The sequence below is a fragment of the Lissotriton vulgaris genome, chromosome 3_1 (assembly GCF_964263255.1).
Source record: "Lissotriton vulgaris chromosome 3_1, aLisVul1.2, whole genome shotgun sequence".
NCBI classification, from domain to species: Eukaryota; Metazoa; Chordata; class Amphibia; order Caudata; family Salamandridae; genus Lissotriton; species Lissotriton vulgaris.
This window is the reverse complement of record NC_141689.1, coordinates 2,000,260,057-2,000,281,940: the sequence shown is the minus strand read 5'-3', so window position 1 is coordinate 2,000,281,940 and position 21,884 is coordinate 2,000,260,057. Positions and strand designations below refer to the sequence as shown.

General features: G+C 46.2%; 1 protein-coding gene across 1 annotated transcript in view; it reads right to left on the bottom strand.

Annotated features, from left to right (window-relative positions):
• The window catches only part of TENM3 (teneurin transmembrane protein 3), a 1,290,943-nt gene that overhangs the window by 1,086,269 nt on the left and 182,790 nt on the right, over window positions 1–21,884 (bottom strand). The window lies entirely within an intron of this gene.

Below are 21,884 nucleotides of genomic sequence, written 5' to 3'. Positions count from 1 at the left end.
GAGCTTCTGATGCAGTGACTGAAGGACAACCCGGATGTCTCCGGGACTCCCTTCGACAAAGACCATCATCTGATCAGCTTGTATGCTGACAATGTCATCTTGTCCATTACATAGCCCATGTCCTCACTTGCTGATATATTAACGGAGCATAAAACTTCTGGGGACCTTTGGGATTCACCGTTAACATGCAAAGGTCCCAAATCCTGAACCTCTCGGTTACTACCCCTCACAAGAGTGCCTTGCAGGTCCTATTTTCCTTCGAATGGGTATTGGACATCATACCCTATTTGGGCCTCTTGCTTGCTCAGTCTATTCCTAAAACAGTGGCTACCAAATATGCCACCCTGACCCCTTGTCCCGCTGCCTCTCCTGCTTCCCACTTTGCATTGTCTTTTCACGTTTTTTAACACATTAGTGTACCTTGTCTGTGCCTTGCTTTACTTTTTCTGTGCCCTACTTATTGTGCCTGATCTCTTCATTGTGCCCTGTTGTATTGTGATTGCCGTTCCGCCAGTTTTCTTTTCCCCCTTCCCCACCCGCTGCTGCTGACCCTCCCCTCTGCCGTTTCCCTCTCCTGCCTCGCAGCTCTGCCCCTCCCACCTCCCCTATTTATGACAGCCGATGTGCGGCTGCGCACAGCGGGTAAGCCGAAGGCGCGCTACAGGCAAGCCAGTCTGCGCCTGTCCGCGGCAAGCGCCAGGAACCCTGGATCTCCGACTATCCACCGGTACGATTTCACCGCCCTCCTCGCATTCAACCCTGGAAGATGGAGGGAATGCCAACAGGCCTTGCCGAACATTACCCAAGGCAAGTTCTCCTGCCTCCACTGCCGACCGACCCTCACGACACCCCGGCCTCCAACACCGGCAACACCCTGAAATGCATCCTCCTCAACGTACGCACCATACACAAACACGCCATAGAAATCTGGAACCTACTCGACTCCCGCTCACCTGACCACCTTCTTCACAGAGACCTGGACCAATGCATCCTCGGCCCCCGACATCAACACCGCCATTCCATACCGATACAAGATCCAGGGGCAAGACCGCCCCAATCACCCCGGAGGGGGCCTCGCCATCGTCCAAAAAAACACACTCCGCCTTGACATCTCCAACAAAACTTTCTCCTCTGCCGATGACCTTTTACTTCCAGATCCAGACCACCCCCAAAACCACACTCCAAGGGACCCTCGTCTACAGTAGCCCTGGCCCTCACCCCCCTCCGCCACCACCATCACCGACTTCGTTGCACCACACGCCATCGCCTCAATGAACTATATCCTCATTGGAGACTTGAACTTCCACTTCGACAACCCCAACAACACCAACTTCACCACCCTTCGGGACAACCTTGCCAGCAGCCGTCTTAAAGAACTCATCAACACACCAACTCCTAGAGCAGGACACACCCTTGATACCATCTTCGCGGCAGAAAACAACATCCATTTCAGCAACACAACACAACCACCATGGACCGATCACCACTGCATACACTTCACCGTCGACAAACCCAAGGCACCCAAACCAGCCCCACGCCCACCACCAAGGAACTGGAGGAAGGTCACTGAGAAGCAACTCAACTACACCCTCACCCGAGACAACAACACCTGGTCATCCAACGCAAACAACGCAGCCAGAGAAATCCACACCTGGATCACCAACTGCGCAGACGAGATTGCCCAGCTACGCAACCCCGACATACAACGCACCAGGAAAGCCGCCTGGTTCACCACCACCCTCCAAGAAGCTAGGCGCGCCTGCAGATGGCTGAAGAAAAACTGGAGAAACACAAAGACAACCAACAACCAGACCTCCTACAAGGATGCCATTACGGACTACCACAACCAAATCAGAGTCACCAAGAGGAACTTCAGCCACAACAAAATCCTCGCCAACTGCACGAACTCCAAAGAACTTTTCAGCGACATTCACCAACCCACGCAGCAAAGCCACAGGCATCACCCCATCCCAGGCGACAAGCTTGGAACCTACTTTCACCTCAAGATCAAAAACCTCCACGACAACTTCATCGACCATCGACCATCCACCAGCCACCACAGACGGCCCTCCGCCCCCAATAGACACCAGCTACCCCACCATCTCCAACTGGACACTGATCACAGCCGACAACACCACCTCGATCATGAAAGGCATCCACTCATGGGGCCCCACTGACCCATGCCCCTCTCACATCTACCACAGAGACCGCCCTACTCACTGCCACAGACGACATACGCACCCTACTGGACCAAGGCCACTCCACAGCCCTCATCCTACTTGACCTATCAGCTGCCTCCGACACAGTCTCTCACCGCACACTAGATACGAGAATACACAACGCGGGCATACAAGGAACAGCCCTGTACTGGATCCAATCAGTCCTCGCTAGAAGAAGACAAAGGATCACACTGCCATCCTTACTCTCCAACCCCACAAAAATCACATGCGGAGTCCCACAGGGGTCATCACTGAGCCCGACCCTCTTCAACATGGCCCGCCTCACAGCCATCGTACGACAACACGGCATCAACATCGTATCCTACGCAGACGACACCCAACTCATCCTCTCCCTCATCAACGATCTCACCACCGCCAAACTCAAACTCAACTTCCAGAAAGGGATGCTAGACGTCGCAGTCTGGATGACCAACAGCTGCCTAAAGCATGGGACAGGACATGATGGCCGACCACCTTCAGAAGCCCACCTACCCCGGCAGACCATGCCAAGAACCTCCACATCGTACTTGACTCATCACTCACCATGAACCACCAGATCAGCGCCATCACCTCCAGCTGCTTCAACACCCTCCGCATCCTCCACAAGACCTTCAAGTGGATCCCCCCTGAGTCGAGGAAGACAGTCACCCACGCACTCAACCCGCAGACTGGACTACGGAAATGCACTCTATGCTGGCATTAACAAATCCCTACTCCGAAAACTCCAGACTATACAGAACACCGCAGCCAGACTCGTCCTCGGAAACCCCCAGCACAAACACATCACCCAGCACCTATGAAGACTCCACTGGCTCTCCGTGGAGAAAAGAGTCACCTTCAAAATCCTCACTCCTAAAAATGCCTTCATAACAATGGACCCAAATACCTCAACAACCAAAAGAAACCTCCGATTCTAACCTTGCTCTGGCCAAAACCCTGCGCATCTACAGAGCCAGAGCATTCAGAAGATCCTTCTCCCACATTGCAACCAAGATCTGGAACGAACTACCGGCAGACATCAGACGAGCCCCCTCCCTGGACACCTTTAGGAAGACCCTCAAGACCTGGCTCTTTGGCTAGACTGATCTACGAACCCCCCACCCCCCATAGCACCTTGAGACCCTCACAGGTGAGTAGCGTGTGTACAATTCCCTGATTGATTGATTGATGGAGATCTGGCGATCAGGAGCTGCCTTCGACTCTCATGGATGGGCAGAAAAACAGCAGTCATGATGACCATATCCCCATACATTCTCTATTTGTTTCAGACATTGCCTCTGTACCCACTCCTACCCGCGATTCACTCCCTTCAGCTGGGGATCAAAAATTCCTGTGGGATGGGAAAAAACCTCACCTCCACAAACATCTGCCCTACCACACAAAACAAGAGGAAGGTCTGGCGGTGCCCCTACTGCTTTGTTAGGACCAGGCATCCCAACTCAGATTTCTGGTGGAATGGAAACGCCAGCTTTCTGAAGAGAGCTCGTCCTTTATGGATCAAGCGGTTGTGGGCTCCAACATCAGGGTAGTGGTCTGGCTTCCCCATAAATTTAGTGCCTGGGGCCTTTACTCTTCCCTGGTGACAGGCGCCATGCTTAAGGTATGGGATTCCGTAGCAGTTAAAGCGGGTTTGATGACATTTTACTTCCCCTATGACTTAAATTTTGGCTAACCCTGACTTCCCCCCGGGATGCAACCAGAATTATTCAAACGCTGGTGGGGCGAGGGCTGTAAATAAGTGGGCTGTCTCTTTGACAACCAAGAACTTATCCCTTTTGACCAACTAAAAACTGACTATTCCCTAGCAGACTCTGACTGCATACAATATTTACAACTTCGACACTGGGTGATGGAATCCGGGTATATAACCCCCTTAGAGAAATGGATTGTTCTCAATTCGACGAAAAACGCCTGGACATCTTCCTACCCTGAACTGTGGGCACCCTTTATCTGGATTCTTTCCACTGAGTTTAGAGAATTGAAATGCACGGCTTACCTGCGGCTTCTCCGCTTGCTTCCTGACACTATCCTCAAAGAGTCCTGGATAATGCCTGAGGCTCTCACATCTTCCTACCCACATCAAGACCTTTCACATAGCCAACATTTTTGACTGCAAAGCTATTGTACTGAATGAGATTTGGGGGGGATGAGATTATGTTCAATTGCTTGTTCTCTTTATTTCTGTTACAAAACTTGCCTGGATTACGCTGCCTGCTCCAGGGTTGTAGGTGGATAGCTGTGTTCAGTCACTTATTTGCTTTTTGATCGTGGCCGGCCCACTGGGTTGTGGGTGACTTACTGTGTACTCTTTTGATCTGGCTATAATAAACAGAATAGTTCCATAAAAAAAATAATAATATATATAATAGCTATAGATATATATATATATATATATAAATATACATATATATATATATATATATATATAAATATACATATATATATATATATATTGTATATATATATTGTATATATATATATATACACACACGTTATAGGAGTTATTAGTTCAAGCAATCATGTGGAGGCCACATGATAACCACTCGATCATCAGGATTTGTTGCTGATTTGAATGACCTCAGTTAATTTTGTGAAAACCGTTACTAAGTTACAGCAACTCATTGGCATTGGTACTCATTTCCACTTTAAGATCCAAAAGCAGTTTATTGAGTTGTTAGCCTACAATACTACTGTCGGCGTTGAAGACTCCAAGAATTACTGGCGTCACAAGAATGGGATTGGTGGGGTCGGTGCGCCATCAGAAATTGTCCTGGCCCTCCATTTTACACTAGATGACAGCTGCAGCCAGCAAACACAGGTGCTAGTATCTCGGCCTAGGGACAGAAATATTGTTTTCCTTTACATTTGACGTTTTACTTACTCTTGAATGCCCCAAGAGTATCTGTTTTTTTCATAATGACGGGTTTCTGTTGTTTTTTCCTTCAAAAATACTCATATATATGTTGTACTGTCAAAAGGGCTGCCTCTAAAGAATTGTGAGTTCAGGTTGTGGATGGGGGTTAATAAAGGGCCACAATTGAGAGCAGAGGAGCTCAGGCAGAAGGCAGAGCAAATTAATCACAGTGCCCGTCAGTAGATCATAAAGTAGTTCAGAAAACATATTTTTCCTATGATTGGCCTCTCTGTAGAGCACAAAGCATGGGTACTCGCAAACATTTTCCCGGGGGCCTAAAACTTTGATCTGTGTTGTGCCGGAGGGCCAAATTGATGGCAGGGTGGGAGTGGGGCTTTACAGGGGCAAAGGGGTGTAAGGTAGATGCAGGGGAAATTAAGCATATGCATGGTATTTGCCTCTTAGTTCACCATTAGCATTGTTGTAAGGGTGGGACGAGGTATGAATGTTTCTACGTTCATCTTTTAAACCTATCACTTTAAAAAAAGTTCTTCTCAATTCACTGATATAACCTGATGTACTTAAGGTGAAACACTTCTGCATTTTAATGAAATAAACGTTTTTTTTAATTTTGCAGAGACCACCATGTTTTTTTAAACCTTATTAATTGTATATTGCGTACAGTTAACATACAGTTGCCAGCCAATCACTTCCCATTTCATGTTATGTTATGTTATGTTATAACAATTTATTATGCGCACAGCGACTCCAGCGAAGGAGCATCCTGGCGCAGAGACACGGAGCAAACATAACACAACAAGGAGATAATACCACAGAAAAGTGCAAGAACAGACTAAAAACAGGAGGCTAGAACAGGAAGGTCTTTATGGCTCTACGGAAAGACAGCAAGTCCTCAAGTAGCCGAATTTCAACTGGGAGGGTGTTTCAGATTAACGCGGCTCTCACCCTAAAGGAGCGGCCCCCCATCCTGCTGAGCCTAAATCTGGGGACAACAGCAAGGGCCTGACCTTGAGATCGAAGATTGCGGGTAGGGACATAAAAAGAAATAGAGTTGGCCAGAATCTCAGGGCCTATGCCTCTTAAGATTTTGAAGGTCAGACACAAAACCTTGAAAAGAATACGCTTCCTGACCGGGAGCCAGTGCAGGGAGCGGAGGACATGAGACACCGGGCAGAATTTAGGAAGTCCAACAATGGCTCTCGCCGCGGCGTTCTGCACCCGCTGCAGACGGGTTAACTCAGCCTGGTTCGCCCCAGCCAGCAAAGAGCTGGCGTAGTCCAGACGAGAGATGATGGTTGCCTGGACCACAAGCTGTCTGGTAGGGGCATCGAAGAACTTAAGCACCGGCCTTAAACCTCTTAAGAGTCCAAAGCAACAGGCTGCGATTTTTTTGGTGTGCCCTATAAAAGTGAGACCAGCGTCTAACCAGACCCCTAGATTCTTCACCTCCGGCACCGGGGTCGGAGTGGGGCCCAACTCCGAAGGCCACCACTGATCGCCCCAAAGCTCCACTCCCTTCCCGACAACCATAACCTCTGTTTTTGTGGCATTGAGCTGGAGACAGTTACCTGTCAACCAGCTGGCCACCGCCTTCAGTCCAGACTGAAACCTGGGGGCATCCTGTTCCGCATCCCCGCTGAGAGTAACCGCCAGCTGTGTGTCGTCGGCATATGAGACCATGGTTAGGCCCCACTGCCTTGCGACATCAGCCAGCGGTCTCACGTAGAGGTTGAACAACGTGGGACTCAGCGAGGACCCCTGCGGAACCCCCATGGCCAGAGGCTGGAACCTGGACTTGAAGGGAGGGATGGCAACACAGAAGGAGCGGTTGTCTAGGAAGGAGCGGAACCATTGCAGCGCCTGGCCACCGATACCAATCTCCTCGAGCCGCTGAAGGAGGATGCTGTGCGATACAGTATCGAAGGCGGCGCTGAGGTCTAACAAAATCAGCGCCGCCGTCTGACCAGCATCCAACCTTGCACGGAGATGTTCCACCATCACAAGAAGGGCAGTCTCCGTGCTGTGGCCAGCACGGAAGCCATTCTGTGTGGGATCGAGGGCATTGGACCGGGCTAAGTGTTCAGACAGGGCCAGGTTGACATGAGCCTCTGTCAACTTAGCTGGCCAGGGTAGCAGCGAGATGGGACGATAGCTTTCCGGCTTAGACGGGTCAAGAGAGGGTTTTTTAATGATCGGCGACACCACCGCCTGCTTCCAGCTGATGGGGACAACCCCCGTCTCTAGGGAGAGATTGACAAGGGAGCGTATAGCCGCGCGTCCCAAGAAGGTCTGGTCTCGAAAGAGGGCAGGCCTCACTGGATCGGATGGAGACCCAGATTTAACTTGCGTAGCAAGTTTGTCAAACCCTTCCAGAGTGAGAGGGGGAAATGAAAATAAACTCAAAGCATCTTGAAGTAAATAGACTGTAGAAATAAGGGATACACCGTTATTTATGAGAGTAATTCCATCACACTTCCTACATCTTTTTATATTTCTGGTGGCAACCCCTATATACAAACTCTTCCACCTTGGCACACCAGTCCAAGTGATAGAATCATTCTGCCAGCGAGGGTGTCCTCTACGACGGTTGTATGTATTTTTATTGAAAAAACACACTCATAGAATACCATTGCTGAGAAGCCATTTCACCAAAACTGTTGAAGGGACATTTTCTGGATGAATGGTGTCTCCCATTTTATAGAAACAAATTCCTAGAATGTCTAATTTCCAAATTGGGTTTTGCATGCTTATTTTTGAGGTGTAAATGCAGTGGCAGCTGGTCTTACTTTCAGAAACATTTTTTTGGGGAGATATTTCAGTGCTTTACTTCAAGAGACATTATTTCGGATTTTTATATTTAGAGTTGCTTTGGATGCTTTTAATTCAGACTCCTAAAAACCATCCATCCCTGCCCCATAAAACCCCTCCCACATCTTAATTGCACACGTTCTTAACTCCTAAACTCCACCTATGGCTGAACCCTAAAAGTCCTTTCAACCCCTAAATTCCACAAATCCCTGCGCTTAACTACACCTACACCACCCATCTCTGACCCCTAGACTCCACGAATGCCTGAACCCTAACATCACCTCCTATTGCTTAACTGCACCCATCCCTGAATCCTAAACCATCACTACCACGAAACTCTACCGAACCATTCTTAAAGCCTAAAATAAAACCTTTCTACAACTAAACCCAGCCATTCCTGAACCCTTAAAACCCCTCAACACCCCTAAACTTCACACTTTCCTGAATCCTGAAAACACCTCACTACCTTAAACTCCATCCATTCCTGAATCCTAAAACTCTTTCTGCCCATAAACTTCATCCATCCCTGAACCTTAGAGCCCCTCACCAACCATATTCTTCACCCACTCCTGAACCCTAAAAAGCCTTTGCCACCCTTGAACTCTACCCGTTCCTGGTCTTTAAAAACCCTCATTACCCCTAAACTCCACCCATCTCTAAATGCTAAAAGCTTTTTTCTATGCCTGAACTCTGCTCATCCCTGGCCCCTATCAACCCCTTATCTCCCCCTAAATATCATCCATCCCTGACCCCCCCCAAAAAAAACACTACCCCTACACTCCAGTCAAGTTTATAGTGATTTTTCCCTAACATGACCTTTCCTTTAAACTATTTTCTTTCATTTTAGATTTATGTGTTTTTCCTTAAAACTTTTGCTCCTTAAAACGATTTTCCATGATTTGTTTTCCTCCAGTGTGGATTCTCAGTTTTTGTTTTTCAATTAATTCACACCACTTTCGAAACGCCATTTGTGGGCAGTGTCACTCTTAGAAACCAGCAGGCCCGTTTCCACACGCTGCCTAGTCGCACTAGCCACCTGCTTCATTCATCAGGCCAATATTTAGATGTTTGGTTTAGGTTCCACTGTTCTGGCTATTATCCTGGACATGATCTTATGTATAGATTCCCAGTATTATATTTTTAGACTGTTGCTGCAAGATGTCTTTACAAACGAATGTGTACCTAAAGTTAAGTGGTGCAGGACACCTTATATGCTTCTTTTATTTCACTTCATTTAGAATGTACATAAATGCTTGCCTATTAATGAAACATCTTTCTGAATGTTAGTTCTCTCTAAAGTAAACAGCAGCCCAGTGCTACTGTTTAACAGTGGGCTGCATTACGCAGGAGGTACCCAACAGTGAAAACATTTACAGGGCGAAAGATAAAATAAAAGGAAGTGCTTTCAGGCGAATGGGTGCATTTGTTTATGTTAAGGGAGGTGAGGGGAAGGAGATGCAAGGAAGTATGTGCAGGATAGATTGAAAAGAGGGTACTGAAGAGGAATGAGATCAGTTATGAGATACACAGTTGGAGGGTTTAGAGAAGATACAAGAGAAAAAGAGCATAAGATTCTAATTGGGCGACTGCTAAACACACTGGGCCCAGATTTACTAATGCTTTGCACCGGGTCTGCATCATAAAAGTAATGCAAACCTTTTTTAAAGAGTTTGGATGAATTTACTACTGACCGCAAACCAAGATTTGCATTGGAAAGTATCTCAAAGTAAAACAAAGTTGTGATATATGCTACTTTGCATCATGGTGGTGTACCATGGGTAGTATAAAGGCATTGCCTTGCAATCAAATACCTAGCTACTCACATTCATAGACAGGGATTTGCACCAACATGTCAACCCTCCTCTAATTTCTCCAACTTTGCATATCTGCTGCATTTATAAAGCAAACTACCAAGTAGAAAAAACACAAAGGATAGCTTTTAAATTACTTTGTGAGTGTGTCTATTTACACATGCATATATATATATATGTGTGTGTATATATATATATATATATATATATATATATATATATATATATATATATATATATATATATATATATATGTATATATATATATATTTATTTACACACACACATACATAATAGATACATACATTTGTATCTATCTATCTATCTATCTATCTATCTATCTATCTATCTATCTATCTATCTATTACTTACCGGCAGTCACCACTAGGTGGTTAAAGTTGGGTCTGCTTTTAAATAGAAAGAGAACTTTTTGGTTTGCTATACCTTTGGCCTCGTTTGACGAATCTTCATAAAACTTTCCATAAAAATAGTTCATACCCCTTGACTCCTTCCTGAAAGGTTTTGGGGTGATATATCAATTAGGGGCAGAGACAAAAAGGGGGTACCAAAACACAAAATCACCATGCATTTTCCATAGACTTAAGATGGGCTACAGTAAAAACTGCTAAATGGAATTACACCGAATTAGGCAGTTAGACGGATCTTGGCCAAAGTGCTTTCTGTGATTTGGTGTGAATCCCTTCAGTAGTTTTTGAGAAATTTCGGGTAAAAATAATTGTATATTTTGGTTGTTGGGTCTGCAAGAGTCTTGGAGACTCTCGCAGAGTACAAATTTAAAAATTGAGAGTTCTAATTGGTCCAGGGAGCTTTATTTCCCTTTGCCCATTTCGCTCCTTCGGAAATTAAACTCCAGTGAGAGCGAACACTCTGATTGGCTGCCAGCAACATGAGAAAAATGTTGCTGGCAGCCATTGTAGGACTTGGGGATGTGGTCTCCTGTCCTGAACCTAGAAAAAAGATATAGTTAATGGGACCGGGGTAGCAATACCTATACGCCCTACTCTCCATGGGGAGACCCAAAGAGACCTCCCGGGCCAAAAAAGAAAAAAGAAAAATCTTCAAATAATGCAGCAGCCCGCACGACTCGCAGATCAGAAAAAAAGAAAAAGATGGCTGGACATCTAGAGGCCATGGGGAGCCCATCCCCAGTGCCTAAATATGATTATATGTGGGGAGATAGGCATTCCACCCGCCCGAGCCATCGGAGTCCCGAGGGAGCCCACACCTGAGGGCCGAACATTGTATGAATGGGGATGGGGGACATGAGATCCTCTCCCTGGACCATTAATGGCAGCAGGGACCCCATCCCCCTGGGTTGGCTCACAGGCTATGACACAAAGAGCCCGCGACATAGCAGTTTCACTATTTGCAGCAGAGCGGGCATGGCAACCCAGGTTTGCTCTCACTTGGCAGTAGCATTTTCAAATCTTCTGCCAAACAGGAGCAAGCACCAAATCTGCACGAAACAGGCGGGAGCTTCAAAACATCTCCCGCCCCCTGGTAGGGGACTTTAGATTTGTTTCCCTGCCCTCAGTAAAAACAGATCTAAATATTTCTCCCACCCAGAGACAGCAGCATGCGGAGATTCTTCCTGTGGCCCACCCACAATGCCAGCTCCCGCTAGATGCAGGGGTCATGTGGGCGGTGGGTGCCTTGAGGCTCCCTCCACAAATGTATGATGTGTGCCTTAGGTTGGCACTAGGGCACTCATCTTTAAAGGTGCTGGGATCAGGGGGATCGGGCCCCTTGGGTCATGATTGGCTTAAGAAGGGGGACCAGGTGCCCCCCTTCCCTAAGCAAGCACACCTGGCTACAGGGGATGGGGGTCTCCATGGCAAAAATCAGTGTTTTTTTTGTTTTGTTTTTTAGTTTGAGCGGCCAGGTTCTGCACCTATCGTCAACGCAGACAGCTAAACCACCCAGAGACACCCATGTCACATTTTTGTTTTAATCATCCAGTTCTACAGGACACCTGTGGTAACACACAAGATCTGTGCTGGCTCCCAAGGGACTCTATCAAGAGCAACAATCCCGCTCGGACTTCTACAAGAGTCCCAGTGGTCGTAAAATCTCCCTCAAATTTCTTTTTTCATTTTCAACTCCATGGGACTAGGGGGTGAGGGCATCCATATCTTTCCTTCTTACACCTCATTTCTTTTTATTTTTTATTTCAAGGATATGAGGACCAAGTCCCCAAGTCCTGTAATGGTGGTCCCATTAATTTTCTTCATGCTGTGCCCAGCCAATCAGGGCGCAAACTCCCACAGGAGCAAAGCGTGTGACAGGAAAAAAGCCTCCTCAGCCAATTGAGTGACTCCATTTTTAAAGATGCATGCCCCCGTACCCAACCATTTAGATATCTACAAAGTTTGATTTGTACTTTCTCAAAAACTGCTTTACAGAACTGCACCAAATCACACACATTGGGCTTCCTTCCAAATTTGGTGTATTTCTGTTGAGCAGGGCCCAAGACAAAAAGGGGGGGGTTTCAAAATTGAAAATCCCTAATCATTTTCTATCGACTTCTTTAAGAAGCACTACTGCAAAAAAATACTGAACGGATTTACACCAAATTTGTCAGGAAGCTAGATCTTGATCTGCAGATTGTGCTTTTTGTTGTTTGGTGAAAAGCCGTTCAGTAGCTTTTGAGAAATTAAGGTTATTATATTTTTGTATATTTGGCGAGATTCTTGAAAAAGTCCTGCGGGAGAGCGAGTTTAAAGATGGAGGTCTGTTATATGGTCGAGAGGCTGACTTTTCCCTTTAACCTGGTCTCTCCTGTGAATCCCGCTGGAGCAAGAGCTCTGATTGACTGGTTGTTGGAGGCTTAGAAATGAAATGGCTGCCAATACGGTTTACTGTAAAAAATTGCTGGTGTTTTGGGAATAAACTAAAGAAAGCTATATAAGGGGGCGGGGGGCAGGAGAAAGGCATCCTGTTTGACGAGATTTTGAGAGGAGGGCTGTAAGGCATAACTACTGTGATGAAAATAAATGTATATTGTTTTTTAAAACAAATTGTGATCTTGTGGGACTCTTGCGGGATTGTGAAAAGTAAGAAGTTGGTGGATTCTTAGTACACTCTAGTAGGAGAAAGGCATCCTGTCCCCTTAGTGATTGAGAGAAGATTTGTAAGGCATAGGCACTGTGTTGAACAAAATGTAAAAAAAAAAAATTAATGTTACAATCTCGCAGGACTTTTGTGGGAACATGAAAAGTAGAAAGGAGTAGGCAATCTCTGAATACACTCTGGTATGCACACTTGTCACTGTAGCAAGCAGTCTTACTTGAGATGGTAGTTGTTTATCAAATCTTAGTATTCACATCCATTAACTTGGGAAGAGATGTGAGCTACACCCTTCTACATACTCCTGACACCATAGGGATATCCGTCAGTGGAGAAGACAGTCCCTACAGAAGGCCTACTCTGCACATCCGTCATTCCAGAGAGAGGTCTTAGTGGAGAGGCCAGTACCTCTCTACACCATACTATGCCCTCTCTACACCATACTATGCCCACCTGTCATCCAAGAGAGGGATCTCAGCGGAGAGGCCAATCCCTCCACACACCCTACTATGGACATCCGTCATCTGACACAGAGTTAACAGCGAAAAGGAAAGTTCCTCCTCAAACACTACCATGCAAGGCCATCACCCGGTGGAGGGGAGTTAGTGGAGAGGTTAGTCTCTCCCTACACCCTACTATATACACCAGATGCCCTGGGGAAAGCTGTCAGCAGGGAGGGTAGCCCCTCCACATATCCAACTACATATATCAGTGCTCCCTGAGAGTGGTCTCAGCAAAGGGGCGCTATTTCCTTCCCAAACACTGCTATGCAGTTTTAGTCCAAAAGAGAGCTTTCAGCATAGAAGCCATTCCCTACCCACACCCTACTATGCACACAATTCATCTAAGACTAAGGCCTCAGTGGAGAGGCCAGCCCCTCCACTCACCCTACTTTACACACCCATGATCCAAGAGAGACGTCTCAGTGAGAAGATAGTCCTTCCCCACAACCTACTATGCACACACATCATCCAAGAGAGAGGTCTCACATAAAATGCCACTTCCCATCTACACCCTACTATGCACACCAGTAGCCTTGGGAAGAGCTCTCAGTGGAGAAACCAGTCTCGCCCCACACTCTACTATGTACACCTGTTATCCAAGAGAGAGGTCTCAGCGGAGAAGCCAGTTCCTCCACACACCCTACTATGCACATCCGTCATCCAAGACAGAGGTCTCAGCGAAGGGGCTGGTCTCTCCTCACACCCTATTATGCACACTTGTCATCAGAGAGAGAGAGGTCTCTGCCGAGAAGCCAATCCATCCCCACACCCTACTTAGCACACCTGTCAGCCAAGACAGAGGTCTCAGCGGAGAGAGGCCAGTCCTTCCACACACCCTATTAATCACACTCATCACTTTAGACAGAGGTCTCAGTCGAGAGGCCAATACCTCCCTATAGTCAACTATGCACACCAGTCTTCCAGGAGAAAGGTCCCACATAAAAGGCCACTCCCTCCCTACACCCTACTATGCACACCTGTAACCCTGGGAAGAGGTCTCATCGGAGAGGCCAGGCTTTCCTCACACCCTAGTATGCACACCGCTCATCCAAGAGAGAGGTCTTAGCAGAGGGGAAAGTCCCTCCCCAAACCATACTATGCACTTCTGTCGTCCAAGAGAAAGGCCTCAGGGTAGAGGCTAGTCCCTTCCCACGCCCTACTACACACACATTACCCAAGAGAGGGGTCTCGGGGGAGAGGCTAGTCCCTCTCCACACCCTACTATCGACACCTGTCTCGAAAAGAGAGGTCTCAGCAGAGACCAATCCCACCAGACACCTTACTATACATCCCTTACTGACTTTGCCACAGGATTCAAGCTAGTCTGGCTGATGAAGGGTGTTACCCAGAAACCGGTCCCAGGATGCTGTTTTCCGGTTCAGGAAAGACTTGGCTTGGCAGTTCGGGCTGGACTGTTCCCATGAGACACAGGGTCAAGACTGATTTGCATATAGCTGGGTCTGAACTGAGGTGGCAAAGTGAGCTAAAGAATGATGATGGATTCAACCCAGATCTGAGACTGGGGTGAGTGTCTGAAAAGTTTCAGTGCTCCGTCCATCATCTCCTTGTGTTTACCTTACTACACATATTTATCATTTGATACAGATGTCTCATTGGAGAGGCCAGACCATCACCACACCCTAATATGCACACCCATCATGCCAGAGACAGGTCTCAGTGGAGACGCCATCCTTACACACTATTACGCATGCTTTTCACCCTGTGGAGGGGTGTTTTTGCAGAGGTTAGTCTCTCCCCACACCCTACTACGCACACCTGCCATATGAGAGAATGGTCTCAGTGGAAAGGCCAGTCTCTCCCCATATTATACTATCCATATCCACGATCCAAGAGAGGGGTCTCAGCAATGATGCCAGGCCATCTAGACACCCTACTAAGCATACCGGCCATCAGAAACAGAGGTCTCAGGGGAGAGCCCAGTCCCTCTCCATACAATACTATGGACACCTGACATCCAATAGAGAGGACTCAGCAGAGAGGACAGCCCCTCCAGACAACCTACTACACATATTTGTCATCTGAAACAGAGGTCTCAGGGGAGAGGCCAGACTATTTCCACGCCCTACTATGCACACCAGTCAATGTAGAGACAGGTCTAAGCAGAGAGGCCCTCCCCACAGAATACTATGCATGCTTTTCACCCTGTGGAGGGGTGTTCCTGCGGATGCTAGTCCCTCCACACACTCTACTATGCACATCCTCCATCTGAGAGAAAGGTGTCAGAGGAGAGGGCAGTCTCTCTCCATATTTTACTATGTACACCCATTATCTAGTCTCTCCAGACAACCTACCGTGCACAGAGGTCATCTGAAACAGAGGTCCCAGGGAAGAGCCCTGTCCCTCTCCGCACCCTGCTATAAACACCTGTCATCCATGAGAGAGGTCACAGTGGAGAGGCCAGACAGTTTCCACACCCTACTATGCGTAACCCTCATGCTAGAGCAGGTCTCGGCAGAGAGGCCCTCACCACTCACTACTACGCATGCTTTTCACCCTGTGGAAGGGTGTTACTGGAGCTGTTAGTTCTCCCTATACCCTACTACATAACCTGATGCCCTGGGGAAAGCTGTCAGCTGTGAGGGCTGTCCTTCCACACACCCTACAATGCACCCCAGTCATCCCAGAGAGGTCTCAGCGAAGGTTCTAGTGTCTGTCCACATCCTTTCTACACACTTCTGACACCCAAGAGAAAGGTTACTGCAGAGAGGGCAGTCCCTCCACAAACCCTTTTATGCAGAGGTATCAGCAGAGAGGCCAGTCCCTCCCCACACCGTCCTACACACACCCCCGTCATCCAAGAGAGGTCTCAGCAAAGAGGCCAGTCTCTCCCCATAATCATCTACACACACCTGTCGTCTGAAAGAGAGGTCTCAGCAGAGAGTCTAACCTCTCCTCCCACATCCTACTATGCACACCCATCATCTAAGAGAGAGGGGGTCATGTAAAAGGCCACTCTCTCTACTGGTAAACGGTAAAAAATTGTATTCTGTTAACTTAGCCTCTGCTACCGCCCACTTTGCCCACCAGCCCCATTTTGTGCTGCTATGGGGACTTTTTAAGTTAGAAATTGTGTGTTCACTGAAAGTTGGTCACACTGATAACGTTCGAGTGTCAGAGCAAGCTGCCCTGCCCTGCCAAAGGGCCTACATGCACAGATGTTTAAACTGTAACCCACCAACGCCTGTAACCCCCCTTGCTTATCTATGAAAGTGACGTGGATAGGGGTTTATCAGGATTGTACAGTGCAGCATGTAGGCGTTGTGTAAGGGGGTTGTGTAAGTGTTATGCAAAAATGTCATCAGAGGGTTATGTAAAGTGTGATGTAACCATGACTAAGGGGTTTTCTGATGAACTCCTATGGTGTCTAGATTATATAAAAGGCAGACCACAAGCTGTTCTAGTTTGTTCCCTCTCAAGCACTTGTAGTGTCTGTATGACGGAGCGATCTCATGACATATAATAAAGTTGTGTTTATTTCCACTCCAGTGTCTATCCTCATTTATAGAACCCGTAGAAAAGAAGAGCGTCCCTGCACCAGTGAGACTGATAAGAATCTCATTTCTACAATTGGCGACAAACGTGGGACCCCATTGGATGACACAGCTGGACCAGAAGGAGGTTGTTTCGAAAGGACAGAAACACTGAAGGGGCGCCCCATAGATTGAGACTTGCTCTCGCGGCAAAGGTGATTTTCAGTTTATCGACCTGACCTTTGTGGTGGCTGGGTTTCTCAACTGGGGCTCTTCGGTTGGCATTTTGGAGGTGATCTATTGATCTGAGGATCGGCAGATGGGAGTCAGAGTACAGAGATCAGGTAGGATCAAATTGGTTGTCTTTTGGGGTTTTTGTTTGGAAAAGTCATTTGCAAATGCCTTAGACAGGTAACGTGAGAATTTGTTCTCATCTTTTGGTTTTGGTATAAGAGTCTCTTAACACTATTGTTAAGAAGTATTTGGTAAACATGCCTGGTTTGAGCACACTTCATGCATTATGTTGTTGCTGCAGCAGGAAATATGTTTTAGAGGACAGAGAGCCAGCGCCTTTAGAAGGCACTCCGAATTATGAAATGTACATTAAATTTGGTATTTCTCCCTTGTATTCCCTCTCTTTGTCTAGCCGCTTCTCCTCTTGTACTGAAAACCCTAACTTCAGAAACGGTTCTCCCCCTCTCTTTTCTTCTTTCATTGATTTGTTCCCCTGTGAAATGGATCCGAAAAAAAAAACACTGTAACTCGTCTTTTCTGGCATTTTCCTATTCCAAAGCAATGCTTAAAATGGATAAATAGAAGTGTAGGTACTCTGTAACAGAGTACCTGCTTGTTTCTGAGAAGTGCATGTTCTCTCTCTCTCTCAATATAAAAAAGTGCCGGTACTCCATACCGGACAGTATAGGCTCATTGAAAGCACTGTTCCAAAGTGCAGCTGTGGTAATAAAAGGTTCAACATATTAAAAATACCTAAATAAAGCCAAACAGAGTGGTAGCAAAGTGGGCAGATTGATTTTATTCATACCCAAAATATTTGCGCCACCCTACAGTTTGCCAGTGAAGAGCTACTTTTGTTACTTGTCTTTCTTTGAATAGCGTTGTTTTCCCCCAGGCAGGGAGCTAGTGCACCAATCGTGGAGGCACTGTAACACGTGGATTGGAAATCAAAATGTGTACTGCGGCTCATTGTTCAGGAAATTGGTCTTTTTACTGTACTGGTTACTTTCTGTAAGGATATAAGCAATGGACATTGAAATGGGTCCATTCGGTGCCCTGTAGTCATGTCCTTAACTTTTCAGGAAAAAGCCCTCACTAATTTCTAAATAGTGAGTGTAAAAGCGTTACAGGAACCATGTTGTTCCTGCTTACATTTCACATGCTTTACTTCATTTTGCATTCCATATGAGTGTTTGCTTTTTCCAGGATGATGTTACTTTTTTGGGGAGGCAACATATTGCTCTTGTCTAGTGCATAATTAAATTGAGCTGTATCCAGGTGATTATAGCGGGGCACAATTGGGTTATAGTTGAGGGCAGTGAGTTTCTCTCATTGGGGCAGTACGGTGTTCAGTGTGGGAGAGGATGTGACACCATGGTCAGAGCTGCCGAATTTGGAACTGGGGAACCTGGTTCTGAAGAATGATTTTTGCGAGATGTCTGTCCTGTCAGCACTACCCATAAAAGGGAGTCCGTGCATGCGACACAAGAGGAGGCTGTGTGACTGCATCCAGGGAGCGAACGAGGGCTGTGTGACTGCACCCAGGGAGGGGTAAAAGTGGTGGCCCGGCATGGGTGCACTCATGGGCGCTAGAACATCCCAGGGAGAAATACGGCACCCTCCCACAAGGTTAGTAAGTTAGGGGAATGGAGCTGTGCTTCCATAGAGCTGCAGAAACTTTAAACATGCCTATGTCAAAGAGGAATACTATGCTAAAACAGGTTCCATTGATTTAGGGCTGAAAAGAAATGATTATGAGTAAAATAAAGTGCCGCAATTATGCTGCTAAATTTTCATTTTTGTGCTGCTAAATTTCAATCTTTGTGCCGCAAAATTTGCAAATTTATGCCGCAATATCCTGGATCAAATATACAGAGGCCGATGCTAGTTTATAGTGGCCACTTCATGGTACCTTTAATTCAAATAAATTGTAATATATAGAGGAACAACTTTTTAAAAAGAAAAGTAGGCAGAGTATGTTTGATGCTTTAGGATTATGGAAAAAATATATTAAACAGAAACAAATTAAAGAAGAAAAAAAGTAAGCTGAAGAGCAGACTATCGTGCAGAAGATTTAAGAGCTCCAATTAAAAATGCAAGAAGACAGTGTAGACAGTGATGAGAGACGATTTAAACTTCAACTGCAGAAAGCAGATTTGACTAAAGAAGAAGCAGGACTTAAGGGTTTAAAAGAGGAGGATTTAGAATTAGAAGAAATGCTTTGTTGACCGGCCCACCTCCTTACGCGCCAAATCCCTTCCGATGGCGCCTCCCCAGTTACCTACAGTAGTTCAAATGTATCCTCCATTACCTACTGCCTCTGGTGCTACCTCTGTTCTTGATAGATAGACTTTAGTTTATACACCCCTAACTCCTAAACGACGTCATAGATCTATCCTTGCGGAAGGGGACAAAGTGGTATCACTGGTTAGGGCCTGTGAATGGGTCCAGGATGATGATATACGATTGGACGAGGTTTTTACGACTTTGACACAAATGGCTAATGCACTAACAGAGGACTGGAGGACTAATATGAATGAAGAAGCTCCTCGAGAATTAATTAGGATATGTAAAAGGACAAATGAAGGAGCATTGACCGCTGCTCCCTTGAAAGTAGCGGTGGAAGATATATTTACTCGGAAAACAAAACTAAAGAAGCTCATGTCGGCCTCGACTAAAGCTTTTCCTATGCGAAAAGCGACCCCCGTGTTTCAAGCAGCCGTAGGTGACGGTCATGGTGTTAATGCGGCTGTGTTCCGGTTTCAATGGATTTATTCCCCTTGGAAACGATCAGATGTATTGGCCCTTAAAACATCTTCGCCTAACCCTAGGAAAAACCCGAGTGCATTTTATGATGAATTGAATGCTGCCGTAACGTCTTGTGTTATGATTTTAGTTGAAATTGACATGTTTTTCTGATTAATATTGCCCCTGACCTTTAGCATATGGTCCACAAACAGGACCATGCAGCCTTTGGTGGAACTTGGGCGCAATTACAAGCGGCAGATATTGATAGGAAAGCGGGGCAGAAACCACCACAGCTTATATTAGATTTACTGGGTCACAAAATTACTTATTTGAAAGAGATAGTCCCACCAAAGAAAATATCATGGTTGGAATTGGTAGACTGCAAACAAAAGAAAGATGAGTCGATCCCGGACTTTTTTACAAGATTTGAAACAACATTTCATCGTTATAGTGGTCAAGACACGACTTCTGATACAGGTCAACATTTATTTGTAGACAAATTTGTAGCTAAATTGTTACCTGAAATATCACAGAAATTAAAAGTAGCTGAAAGTACGTGTGCCTTCTCTGCCCCACCAAAGATTTTGGATATGGCCCAGTATTATGAGAATCAAGTAAATAAAGAGAAGGAGAAAAAAGTGGGTAAAAATAAAGAATTGAAAACTAAAACATCATTGAATCAAGTTTATGGGCCACAGAGCGGTAGAGGTTGTGGAGTATTTAGAGCTGACCTCCCAAGTAGGAACATTCAAGACTCTCTGGCATTTGGTACGTTGGGACAGAATAAATGTGCATACTGTAAACAGGATGGACATTGGCGATCTGAATGCCCATTGCTTCACGAACAAGGTAGAAGTACTGGACGGGGGGTGAAAAGGGGTCCTCAACAGCGCCCCAGTCCTAGTAATAGTCAGAATTATTTTGACAATCCTGTCCCGACGAAAGCCTATTATGCAGATGATTTCACTGCATCCGATGTTACGGGTATGCACTTTAACTAGGACAGCGTCGGACGAGGGGAGGGATTGTTTCCCTTACCGAAAGATCAGTCAGGCCCATACATTACTGCTGAAATATTGGGGATCTCACCAAAGTTTTTGGTGGATACTGGGGCTACACGAAGTGCACTTTCAAAAAACCTGATCCCTGGAACTCCCTCGTCTGGCCATAATAACCTGTCCATTGGTTTTGCTGGGAAGCCTATTCTGAGTCCGGTGTCAAAACCCCTGGATCTTACTATTCAACCGTTTACTGTCCAGTCACTGTTCCTACTTGCATCAAATTGTCCTGATAATCTGCTAGGTCTCGACTTACTCAAACATTTCCATGCATGCATCTATTGTTCACCGAATGGTGTATATGTCACATTTGGGAAACTGATACGTAATAGGCAGTATGTTATTGATGACGTCTCACATGCATTATCCACTGTCCCGCCTTCTGTGTGGGCAGAGGGTGCTACTGATGTAGGCTTATTGTCTATTGAACCAGTGCATAATCAGGTTAAACAGAATGCTGTCTTGCCCCGCATGCCTCAGTACCGCTCCTTGCCCTTACAACAAAAGATACCCCATTTCCTTTGCCCTGGTCCTTTGTCTGTCAGGATGCATATCAGCAACTCCGAGCAGTGTTATGCTTTGCACCTGAATTGGGAACACCTGATCACACAAAACCATTTTCTCTTTATGTACACGAACGAAAAGGTTGCGCATTGTCTGTCCTAACACAGCCACACAGGGACATACAACGCCCAAGTGCATACTTCTCTGCAGTTCTGGACCCTGTGGTCAGGGCACTTCCTGGTTGCCTGAAAGCTGTGGCAGCAACTGCCATTTCGATCAGATAATCAGCAGGACTTTTACTGGACCACAAACTGATGGTTTTTGTTCCCCATTCAGTTGATGTATTATTGAATCAAACTAAGACATAACATTTGATGAGTGCTCGTCTTACCGGGTACAAACTCACTTTGTTAGCACCACACATCACTCTTAAACGATGTCTGACTTTAAATCCAATGAGAGGCAGTGGATACCAATGCATGCGTGATGCACTGCTAATGTCACCTAGTGTTTCCAATGAAGTTCAACAATCTTTATAATTTGTAA